The following is a 12,646-nucleotide window of genomic DNA, read 5'->3' as shown; positions in this document are numbered from 1 at the left end:
TAATACCTGTAGAGGGAAAGTTATTGTTACAGATAGAGAGAGATCGTGTGCGTGACAGTTCATGTTAGGGTACGAAATGCACCGTAACTCTCGTAGACCAACCATTATTCTAATCCTTCTTTAACTAGCGAATAATGATCCAACTTAAAACCGTCGAAAAGTTCATTGTGGTCGTTTCTAAGCGCTTACTGTCCAAACCGGAAACCACACCCACGACCGGCGTGGAGGCGGCTTAAGATGAGACGGTGTACTCAGGAGCAGCGAGACTCGTGCTGACCTCGTTCTGGACGAGTCGTAAACTGCGGCCTCGTTCCTTCCCACCTCCGCCGGCCTCGTTGGCTGGGACCGCCGAGCATCTGCCCGCTGCGTGCGGTTGTTAGGTATTTTGCATCGGCCGCCTGCTGATGGGGTAACTGGTGTCAAATGCAATCTTCTCCTTGAGAGGCGGCAAAGCAGATATTGGCTAGATTGGCTGATTGCCCCATCCAGCAGCGACGCCCTCACAATATCAGGAGCCCTCTCATAACTGCTATTTGCTCAAGGTGACCTCTGACAGTCTCTGGCCTATTGCTTTAACCCTCTCACAGCCGCTGTTAGTTCAAGGTGACCTCCCATAGTCTCGCGAAATGCTTGAACCCAGTGCCTCTAACCCTTTGTATACAAACAATAAATCTTATAAAAAAATAAATTTTTATTAAGCTACTGAACTACTAAGCTAGCTACTAAGAAGAACACTGTGTGCAAAACTGAAGGACGAAAGTAAGTTTTGCGTTAAGTGCCACTACCAAGTAACGTAGCTCGATGAAGGTTGGACCATACATGGAAAGAACTGCTACGGTATAGTACAGAAGATAACTGAAAGAAACACGATAATAGACGATCAGAAACGACACTTTTATTCAAAGACAATAACTAAACTTCCCTTGACAATATAACAGGCGGAAGATGGTTCTTAGTAAGGTGCGTGTTCAGCATGTACCCCAGTGCATGCTCTGCTAGGTGTTCCCATGTTGGTCATAAAGTTGGTAGAGAGCTCTTGTGGTAGGTCGTTCCATTCCTCCATCAGCGCGGTTGACAGCTGCTGGGTAGTCGCAGGTGAATATAAAGGCGTTGAAAAACTTCTCCCTAACGCGTCCCACACGTATTCGATGCGGGCGCTGACAGGCCAGTTCATTCACCGAATTTCCTCTCTTCCCAGGAGCTCCTCAACTTGCGCTATTCGATGTGGTGGCGCATTTTCGTCCACAAATATAAAGTCTGGGCCGAATGCATCTCTGAACAGACGTACATCAGGAAGGAGTACAGTGTCATGGAAACGCTGACTGGTGACTATAACGTGTTCAAAGATATGGAGGTCAGTCTGCCCACGTAACATTGTGTCTCCCCACACTATAACACCTGGACCACCAAAACGATCATGTTCGACAGTGTTCCTGGGCACATTAAGCGTTCCCACCTTTGACCATATGAGGGCACGTCCAGAATCAGTACTCGTGCTCAACCTGTTGTCCTCCGAAAAGAGCACGCGGCCCCACTCCACTTCTCGTTGTCCAATCCCTATGCTCTTGGGACCATCGCAAACGGTGTCGTCGTAGTGCGAGTGTCAACGAAAGACAACGTGATGGTCACCGGCAAAGAGACCAGCCCAATGAAGTCGCCGTACCACTGTGGAGTGTGAGATTGTGTATCCTGCAGTCCTGTTAAATGCTGCAATTCCACCAGCGTATTGCCATGGGTCTCTTTTTGCCTGTTGCACAATGTAGCTGCCATCTGCTTCTGTAGATGACAAGTGTCGACCTCCTCCTCGCCTTCGGGCATCAGCGTCTGTGGTTCAGAACGCTCCCCATGCACATGAAACTACACTGTGAGTAATACCAAAGGGCTGTAATAGCCACACTTCGTCCTTCTTCAGTTGCCTGAGGATACTTATGGATGTGCAGTCTAACAAAAGTCGCCTCTGCGCCATTTTGTAACGGAGACCACAAATGGCTCTGAACACTATGCGACTTAACTTCTGAGGTCATCAGTCGCCTAGAACTTAGAACTTATTAAACCTAACTAACCTAAGGATACCACACACATTCATGTCCGAGGCAGGATTCGAACCTCCGATCGTAGCGGTCGCTCGGTTCCAGAGTGTAGCGCCTAGAACAGCACGGCCAATCCGGTCGGCTGGAGACCACAACCGTCATGTATTGTAACTGCTCGATGACTGACTTTTCCAGTTCTTTTAATTGCCTCATGGTACGCGGGCAGCCCCATTTGGCGCTACAGTCACGCTTACCTCACCTCCATGTCATGGCCAGATATCTGTGACTGACTGGGAGACATCTGGAAAAATGCTCTCTCACTTTCGTTCATTTCCACAGAGTAGTTAACATGCTGGTCCGCAGCTCGTGGTCTCGCAATAGCGTTCTCGCTTCCGAAGCACGGAGTCCGATTCCGGCGGGGTCAGGTATTTTCACCTGCCTCGAGATGACTGGGCGTTGTTGTATCGTCTTCATCATCATCATTCATCGCCATTACGGTCGGCGAAGGCAATGGCAAACCACCTCCACTAGGACCTTGCCTTGTACGGCGGTGCGGGTCTCTCGCATCGTCCCTTACGCTCTGTCAAGGAGTATGGGACTTCAACGCCACCATGTCCGTTCCCGGTAGCTGAGTGGTCAGCGCGACAGAATGTCAATCCTCAGGGCCAGCGTTCGGTTCCCAGCTGGATCGGAGATTTTCTCCGCTCAGGGACTGGGTGTTGTGTTGTCCTAATCATCATCATTTCATCCCCATCGACGCTCAAGTTGCCGAAGTGGCGTCAAATAGAAAGACTTGCACCCGGCGAACGGTCTATCTGACAGGAGGCCCTAGTCACACGATATTTACATTTTCATAACATCACCATCATCATCAGTTAACATGCTATGTTACTTTATGTAGCTCGTCCTTAAGTTTTGCAGAGGAGCGTAGATATCACATCAACGTAGAAGTCCACTGCTTGCCATTAAAACAGAGACAACGGAAACGATAGCAAATAACGAAATTTTGCTTATTTTGCCTATGGCGTATAACAGAGAGAGAATATATGAGTCAATTTGTGTGAGAGATGCGTGCAGGGAGGTAGTGAAGTAAAGTACGGAGAGCTGCCACCTCCGACAGTAACAGTGATTCCAACCCCGCTGGACATCGCGTCAAACTGCTTTAACCATATGACAGTGTCCGTCAAAGTGGTAGGCGAGGGGTGGCGTGCCAGTCTCTCAACAACTCATGACGAGATGTTTTCAGTGGGTGAGACTTCTGGAGGGCGTGTTGACCAGATCATAAGTCGAACATCCTCTGTATCAAGATGGGTGACGACAGCACTGGCAACATGCAGCGTAACTTCATGGAGTCCTCGAAGAAAGGGGACAGTCACCAGCCTTTCAAAAAATGTGTGTGAAACCTTATGGGACTTAACTAAGGTCATCAGTCCCTAAGCTTACGCACTACTTAACCTAAATTATCCTAAGGACAAACACACACACCCATGCCCGAGGGAGGACTCGAACTTCCGCCGGGATCAGCCGCACAGACCATGACTGCAGCGCCTCAGACCGCTCGGCTAATCCCGCGCGGCCATCAGCCTTTACACGTCAGAAATGTAACAGATGCTTCCCAAATAACCAACTACGCAAATCAGAGGTCATTGTTGTACGCACCCAATGGCACATCATACCATCACGCCATTCGGTTTACAACGATGTTTACGTAGTCCACAGCTGACATGTTGCTATCGATTACACCAGGCCCCGCGGGAGAGCAAGTGTATTTCCCATGTAGTATAATACTGCCTCCATCGGCCTGTCTCCTTGGAGTCGAGTATATGTCGAGCAGCCATTCGCCTGGGTGACGGGATATCCCAACACGACAATTTACCTAGTGCAACAAGAAGCGTGATTCGTCCAACTGGGCGATACGTTCCCGTTCGTCCACAGTCCAGTCTTGATAATCTAGTGGAGTCATAACTGACGATGTCGTTGGCTCAACACAGAAACAAGCAGAGGTCGTCTGCTGCAAATCCCCACGTTCAGCGATGTGCGCTGAAAGGTGCGTGTACTCTGTCGTCAGAGTGTCACACATCGCTGTCTATCCTGCTTTACAGATTGGGGAAGCCTCCTAACTCCACGTTCTGTGATGAGGAGTGGACCTCCAACACCACGTCGCCTTCTCGTGGTTTCACCGTCCTTCAATCACTTTCCTCAGCTGCTCACGACAGTAGCATGCGAACAACTGACTGGCTTGGCCGATACCGAGACGCTCGTTCCAGGCGCCGAGCCATAATAATCTTTTCTTTGTCACTTATATCAGTGGACATCCCTATTTTCAACCCTTATCGTCACTAGAAAAATTCCCTGTCGTCTCCTCTTATATATGGTGATCAGAAACAGTCTCAAAATCTTGTAAAGGTGTTGCAGTGTAGCTTGTGTTGAGAAATAATTGTTAAGAAAAAAAGTCGATACGTTGCCCCATTTCTGAGTTAATAAGCGTCGAAGTTGGCCAATCACGCCGTGGCGTGCAAATTCGAGAAACCCACCGGAGACGGTGCCGCTAGATTTGGTCTCCGTTTGGTTTCCTAAAACCGAACAAGAAGGGGATACAAAAACTGGACATGGGACGGTAGTAAGGATCGAACCCAACCAAAGGCCGAGAAGTCTCGTGCGCTATCGTCTACGCTATGAGAATAACTGATACTAATGATTGTATTACGGGCCACTAGAATTTACGAGCGCAATGACCTGACTGGCTAACTTCAATGCTCATTAACTCGAAAATGACGCAAACAATTCCTTTTTTTTTCTTAAGAATTATTTCTTTCCACAACTTACTCTACAACACACTTACAAGTTTTTCAGACTTGACCAGCCTGCATACTTCCTTCACCGTGCAGCATGCCCGCAACGTGACCAAACGGCATTTAACCTCGCAGTGATGAATGATGCTTGGTTTGTGGGGCGCTCAACTGCGCGGTCATCGGCGCCCGTACAAAGTCCCAATTTTTACACAGTCCAATCTAGCTACTGTCACTAATGATAATGATGATGAAATGATGAGGACAACACAAACACCCAGTCCACGGGTAGAGGAAATCCCTAACCCGACCGGGAATCGAACCCGGGACCCCGCGATCCAGAGGCAGCAACACTAGCCCCTAGACCACAAGCTGCGAACAACTTCGCGGTGGGCAGTGGTCATAACATTTTGATTCAACAGCGTGTGTCGTTTGAAATAGAATCTCTGCAATGAACTGAAGCAAATGATAGGGATTAAATAAATTAATATGCTATGAGGTTAGTTGATATTTAAGAAAAAGTTCGGAAATCATAAGTAGAAAGATGAAAAATTTAAGGAAAGCCCGGAGGTACACTGCTCAGCCACAACATTATGACCATCGACCTGCTATCGATATAAACCTGTCCAGACGATAGCAGCGTCACCTGGCGAGGAATGGCTGCCGTCCGTATGTAGAATGGGGGCGGAGCACAAGTGTGTCTGGACACAGGGCACCGAACCTTCCTAACGATGTGCCTCCGTGGCCGACGACCCACGCATGTGCCAATGTTAACACCAAGACATCGGCAACTACGACTGAAATGGGCACCACGTGACAATCTGCACTGGCCCTTGGCCCAGTGGCAGAGCGTTGCATTGTCTGATGAATCCCGATACCTACTTCACCATTCCGATGGAAGGGCACGAATCCGTTGTCTTCCAGGGAACAGCTTCTTGACACCTGTCCTGCGGGACGGAGTCAAGCTACTGGCGGGTCCATCGTGCTCTAGGAAACATTCACATGGGCGTCAGTTGGTCCACTGGAGTTCGTGGAAGGCACCATGACGGCCAAGGAGTATCCTGCACTAGTTACGGACCATGTACAGTCCTTCATGACGACCATGTTTCCCGACGGCAGTGGCATTTTTCAGCAAGATAATGCGCCGTGTCACAAGGCCATGAGTGTGATGGAGTGGTTCGAGGAACACAATGGCGAGTTCCAATTGATGTGATGGCACTTCAACTTGCCAGATCCGAACCCGATCGAACACATCGGAGATGTCATTAAACGTGGCGCCAGAGCTCGTCGTGCCACTCCCCAGAATTCACGGGAATCAGGCGACTTGTGCGCGCAGATCTGCTGCCAACTCCCTCCAGTGACCTTCCAAGGCCTCATTGCTTCCATGCCACTATGCGTCGCCGCTGTTATCCGTGCCAACGCTGGACATACCGGCTATAAGGTAGGTGGTCAAAACGTTCTCTTTGATCAATGTATACTGACATTCTAATGATTAAGGCGACATCTCGCGAAAAGACTGAAATAATGGTTCCAATGCCGGTGTGGCACAAATTTTCAACTGATACGACATATTCGGTGATTTGTTGCTCAGGTAGTGATGTTCAGCTTTGATGCTATTGGACAGGAGTAAGCCACGTACGAGCATGAGGTTTAACTTAATCCCATTTTCATTCATAAAAACTCAGAATATCACACATCTATACGGTAACGATGTACACATGGCACTTCAAAACTGGTCGCAGGATGCCAACTGCGAATCAGTTCCACGAGGAGCTTGCCCACACCCAGACTTTTGAACTGTTTGCAATTACCACTTCCTCAGCACGGTGCTGTCTTGAATTTTTGCATTGAAATCGCTGTAATATTTCTGTCCATTTGCCTTGGTGTTCAGGCGTAGTAAAGCAACCTGATCGGCTGGGAAGAAGGATCATAGAATTTCGTTCTTCCTTATAGGTTTCTAAACCTGCTACACCCTTCGGTATTCCTGCAATTGACCGCAATTAAATGCACGTAACTACTGAAGAAAGGCTTCAGTTTCGAAGATGGTAAACCGTAAGGATGCGGGAAGGTGTAATACTAATCAATACTATGACACGTGAATACGTTGCCCAAATAACAATCGGTTACAAACATGCGTAATTATACAGACTAATTTTGATCAGTTAGTCGAATGTTATGAATTACGTAAATACAATTTAATGAAAATTTAATTGCTGAGTGAAACAGTACGGTCACCAGACCAAAAGTGGACAATAGTTTCAGTACTGATTAGGTTATATTGGATTTTTACTTTCGTAGCAATTAATGATACGTACATGAGCTACAACGATCATTACAATTACCAGTATACTCAACACTTTTTCATTATTTAAATTCATAACTGCTTGGCTTTTGCTGCGCGCAACGGGGTAATAATTAAACAGCGTGTTCACTATCACTGAATTTAACTAACCTGTCTTTCCAAATAGCAAAAGTTTATTATCAAAAAGTACAATGTTCCAACATAAATTACCTCATAAATAAAAGCAATGTACTAAGGCAATGCTAAAGTACAAAAGCCAGAAGATCAATACATAAACCACTAATCACACAAAATTGAATAATATACTTGAATAAGAATATAAATCTATTATATTTTGCCAGATTCAGTGACTTTACTATTAAATTAATTTATGTTTCGAAAGAATAATTGCAATTGTTGTAATACAATATTACGTAATAATTTTGATTAACTAGCAGGCATGGCTTTTTCAATGTAGCACTACTTCCTGGCACATTTATCATTTTTAACTTTAAGAATTTATCATCTTTGTTATGAGATACTCCGTTGTTAAGATGATAAGCTTTGAATCCTGCTTATGGTAATAATGATTTGAGCAAATAATTTCTAAAGAATTAGGAATGATTTTTACACACTTGATACATTGTCCAACTAACAACTCTGTGACACTGCCAGGCCTTTTGGGCTTCTGATTGTCTGAAATGGTACAGTCTTACTTGGTGTGAAGCTCCTGCAGCGACGTAACAGTTCGATGACCACAGTTATTTTGGTGAAGACTCATCTTCCATTTGTGTATAACTTTTAAACGTGATTCAGCCACACAATACTCTTCCTTTAACAGTTCTCCTGAAACCTACTTGTTAATTAATACTGTACTGTGATCCATCACACGCACAAAGCATTGCTACATACTGTACATTGCCATCACTCCGTCAACGTTTACACACTCGCTTACGTGGCCTTCTTCCGACAGCTACATAGCGCCCAACCTCTTTTACAGCTAACTGCCGACTCACGACTCTCTCTCATACGCCACAGATCCTTCTACCATCCAGACCTTACCATTGACGTTATTCAAAGCAAGATCCTTTGCATTGTCTGTGTGTCTACATTACAAAACTTTAAAAAAACGTCTTCAGTAGCTATATAAAATAATATCACAACATTATCATCGGTCTTACACAAATAAACAATGGAAACACTTAGATTCAAGATAGATGAACACCATTGAACAATGCAAAGAAATACTGTAACAAAGTCTAACATACAGTTTGTAGTGTTACACGTTAGTTCGCTCCAGATATACACTAAAGAGCCAAAGAAACTGGTACACCTGCCTAATATCGTGTAGGGCTCCCGAGAGCAAGCAGAAGTGCCACAACACGATGCGGGATGGACTCGACTAATGTCTGAACTAGTGCTGGAGGGAACTGACATCGTGAATCCTCCAGGGAAGTCCATACATACGTAAGAGTACGAGGGGGTGGAAATCTCTTCTGAACAGCATGTCTGTGGCCAGCGAAAGTGTTTAAACTCAGAGAAATGTTCCTGGAGCCACTCTGTAGCAAGTCTGGACGTGTGGGGTGTGGCATTGTCCTGCTGGAATTGCCCACGTCAGTTGGAATACACAATGTATATGAATGGATGCAGGTGATCAGACAAGATGCTTACGTACGTGTCACCTGTCAGGGTCGTATCTAGACGTATCAGGGGTCGCAAATCACTCCTGCTGCACTCGCCCTACACCATTACAGAGCTTCCATCAGGTTGAACAGTTCCCTCCAGACATGCAGGATCCATGGATTCCAGAGGTTGTCTCCATACCCTTACACATCCATTCATTCGGTACAATCTGAAACGAGACTCATCCGACCAGGCAAGATATTTCCAGTCATCAGCAGGCCACTGCCGGTGTTGACGGGCCCATCCAAGGCCTTAAGCTTTGTGTCGTGCAGTCATCAAGGATACACGAATCGGCCTTCGGCTAAGAATGCCCATATCGATGATGTTTTGTTGAATGGTTTGCAAGCTGACACATGTTGATGGCCCAGCATTCAAATCTGCAGCAATTTGCGGAAGGATTGCACTTTTGTCACTCTGAACGATTCTCTTCAGTCGTCGTTGGTCCCCTTATTGCAGGATCTCTTTACTGCCTCAGCGATGTTGGAGATCTGATGTTTTACCGGATTCCTGATAATCGCGGTATACTCGTGAAATGGTCGTACGGGAAAATCCTCACGTCATCGCTACCTCGGAGATGCTGCGTCCCATCGCTTGTGCGCCGACTATAACACCACGTTCAAACTCACTTAAATCTTGATAACCTGCCATTGTAGCAGAAGTAACAGATCTAACAACTGCGCCAAACACTTGTTGTGTTGCCAACCCCAACACTGTATTCTGCCTGTTTATATATCTCTTTATTTGAATACTCATGCCTATGCGAGGGCTATGCCGAAAGTTTTTAGCAGCCCGTAAACCGTAAGGCGGAGGACAGTGGAGTTGTTTTCATTCGAAAGAGCGATGTTTTTTGACCTTGGGAAGCGCGCGCCAAGCCCCTGGCTAGTGGTGATCCCCCACAGCGCGGTAAGAAGGAACAGGCTGTGCTGAGTCTGAGACGGTGCAGGATGGAGCTGTCGCGCCGCGACTTTCACGCCATGACTTTTTACGATTATAGAAAGATTTTAAGTGCTGAAGACTGCCATTCTTCTTTGCTGCGAGTTTTTGGTGAAGCTTCCCCTTCTAGGGCCACAGTTGGAAATTGGTTTCGCGAGTTTTCGAGGGGTCGGCAGTCAATTGAAGATGAACCTCGTCCCAGTCACCCGCAACAGCTGTGACTGCTGAAAACATTGATGCTGTGAGGAAAATGATCAAAGAAGATCCACATCTTACATTTTGCGACATTGGAAGGATCCTAAATATTGGATCAACAGCAGCACAGACCATCGTTCATAGTCATTTACGCCTTACTAAGAGATGTGCCCGTTGGGTGCCACATTCCCTGACAAAAAGCCAAAAGGAGGCGAGAGTGGACTGATGTCGTTTCATGTTCGAAAAATTCAATGGAGAGAAGTCCCAAGACACCTACAATTTCGTCACAGGTGATGAAACGTGGATCTACCATTATGACCCTGAAACAAAGAGACAGTCTTCTCTGTGGTGCTTTCCAGGGGAGGAACCACGCACAAAAGTTCGACGAAGTCGGAGCTCTGGAAAAAAGATGGTGGCAACTTTTTTCACAAAGATGGGCATCTCACCTCTGTGACCTTGGACACACTTCGTACAGTCAATGCTGAATGGTACGTGAACGATTGTCTTCCAAAAGTCATCGCCACATGGAAGTCACAGCATCCAAAGTCCAAGAGTGGGCACCTTCTGCTGCATCACGACAATGCATCTGCTCACAGGGCTGCCAGAATGACGGACTTTCTGGAGAAGGAAAAAGTGCGAGTGTTACCCCATTCCCCCTATTCACCTGACCTGTCCCCCTGTGACTTCTTTCTGTTCCCTAAGACTGAGGAAAAGATTCAAGGGCAGCGGTTTTCATCAGATGAAGAGGCCACTGCAGCGTATGAGAGTGCACTAAGTGACATCCGAAAAGAAGCTTGGACTGACACATTTTCTAAGTTGTTTCAGAGAATGAAAAAATGTATACATGCTAATGGAGAGTATTTCGAAAAGTTGTAAACGTTTTTTTGCAAATAATTTTTTTTCACACATTCTGCTAAAAACTTTCGGCATAGCCCTCGTACCAGTTTCTTTGGCGCTTCAGTGTAGATTTTTCCAAGAATCCGATTGCCGATTTTATGGCGGCAGCTAGTACTAACAATAACAGGATGATACAGGGCGCAGATAAGACTCAGTAAATAGAAATACAGTGGACGCTTCCGTAACCAGGGTAGTTGTGGTGTTTGATGTTTCAAGAGGCACCTTATCGATGATTTATACCGCATACAGAGAAAGCGGAAAAACATAATCGACTAAGACACAACGCAGACGAAAGTGTGCGTTGAGCGGTCGCGATGGACGTCTTTGAAGATGATTGTGGTCAGAAATAAGAGGACAACAGCTGTAAAAGTCACTGCAGAATTACATGTAGTGCATAAGAACTCTGTTAGCAGCAAAACAACACGAAGGGAGGTCTCTAAGCATGGAATTACAGGGCGAGCGAAAATCACTGCCGCGCGGAATAGCCGAGCGGTCTGGGGCGTCTTGTCACGGTCCGTGCGGCTCCCACCGTCGGAGGTTCGAGTCCTTCCTCGGGCACGGGTGTGTGTGTCGTCCTGAGTGTAAGTTGGTTTAAGTTAGATTAAGTAGTGTGTAAGCTTAGAGACCGATGACCTCAGGAGTTCCGTCCCATAAGACCTTACCACAAATTTCTAAATTTCCAAAAGATCACTCATAAGTGACGCAAATCCCCGTACCAGGAAAACGTGGAGCCGAAGCCATAAAACCTGGACTCGAGAGAACTCGTTTATCTTTATGTGAAATCCGTGCTCAATATGGAAACCAAATTTATGCGTAGTAAGTACATCTATTTATTTGTATTTTATGTACCCTGCTTTGCCTGGTTATGTCTTTATTCCAGTCTTCTACTAGTCCAATGATAGTCAACTTGGTCCTTGCAGCCCACTAGCTTTGATGATGGCTGGCGGGCGATAGGTGTTTTAAAACCATCGTCATTACATTTTTTAAATTTTCGCAGAAAGTGTTTGATAAGTAATTATTATTATATGCTTTAACCTGCTGTAACTCTGCTTTACAAAATTTTGTATGGGAAGTTATTTCCCAACTGTATAAACTACCGTCAATGTGGAACTGGTGGGCGGTTAGAAGATTTGACTACTGTCCGTCATCTCCACCCCTCCTCCCCCTCCCACTCTGAGTTTATCACCACCTCTCCCTTCTCCCTGTCCATCTCCTCTCTTTCCAAGTTATCACCCTCACCCCAATAGGAGGTTGCTGATTCTTAATCCTGCAGTAATTCTTTCCAGATAGTAATATTCGTGCCAAATTTGGTTGAAATCGATCCAGGGGCCTAGGAGATGCTTTTTACAAGTGGCCTGGCCCACACGTGCATGTGTCACATATATTTCACATGTTTCACACGTATTTGTACACATTTCACCTGTCTCTCAAGTCAGCTACCTCCTGCAGTTTCATTTTCACGCCGGTCAGTATTTTATGACGCCATGTCATCTGAAATTCGTGTCATAAAATAATATAATTTTGCATGTACATCCAGTGGTATATGTAGATACTGTGTGCCAAATATGTTCCGAACAGAGCCCATAGCAGAGAAGTAATAAATTTAAACATCATTCATGAAGTGGCAGTTCCTCGCACACCTTAGTGTCTATGACGTCATATCTCCTTAACTATGTGTCGTGCAATGATATAATGTGGCTTGTACATTCAGTGTTATATGTGAAATCTGTGTGAAAAATTTGTTGGGAATACAGTTAGTAGTAAAGAAGTAATAAATTAAACATTCATGCATGATGCGAAAATATACAGCGAAAATGTATTAAACGATAACCTTTTAT

The 12,646-nt window shown here is 45.7% G+C and overlaps 1 long non-coding RNA gene across 1 annotated transcript in view; it reads right to left on the bottom strand.

Moving 5' to 3' along the window:
• Positions 1-7,993, bottom strand: part of LOC126297686 (uncharacterized) — an 88,325-nt gene extending 80,332 nt beyond the window's left edge. The window contains exon 1 of the long non-coding RNA XR_007552565.1: positions 7,817-7,993. This is a non-coding gene — a long non-coding RNA (uncharacterized LOC126297686). The remainder of the gene's footprint in view (positions 1-7,816) is intronic.
• Between the last annotated feature and the right edge of the window lie 4,653 nt (positions 7,994-12,646).

This window comes from Schistocerca gregaria, chromosome X, assembly GCF_023897955.1.
Source record: "Schistocerca gregaria isolate iqSchGreg1 chromosome X, iqSchGreg1.2, whole genome shotgun sequence".
NCBI lineage: Eukaryota > Metazoa > Arthropoda > Insecta > Orthoptera > Acrididae > Schistocerca > Schistocerca gregaria.
The sequence above is the reverse complement of the archived record's forward strand: the minus strand, read 5'-3'. Positions and strand labels throughout refer to the sequence as shown.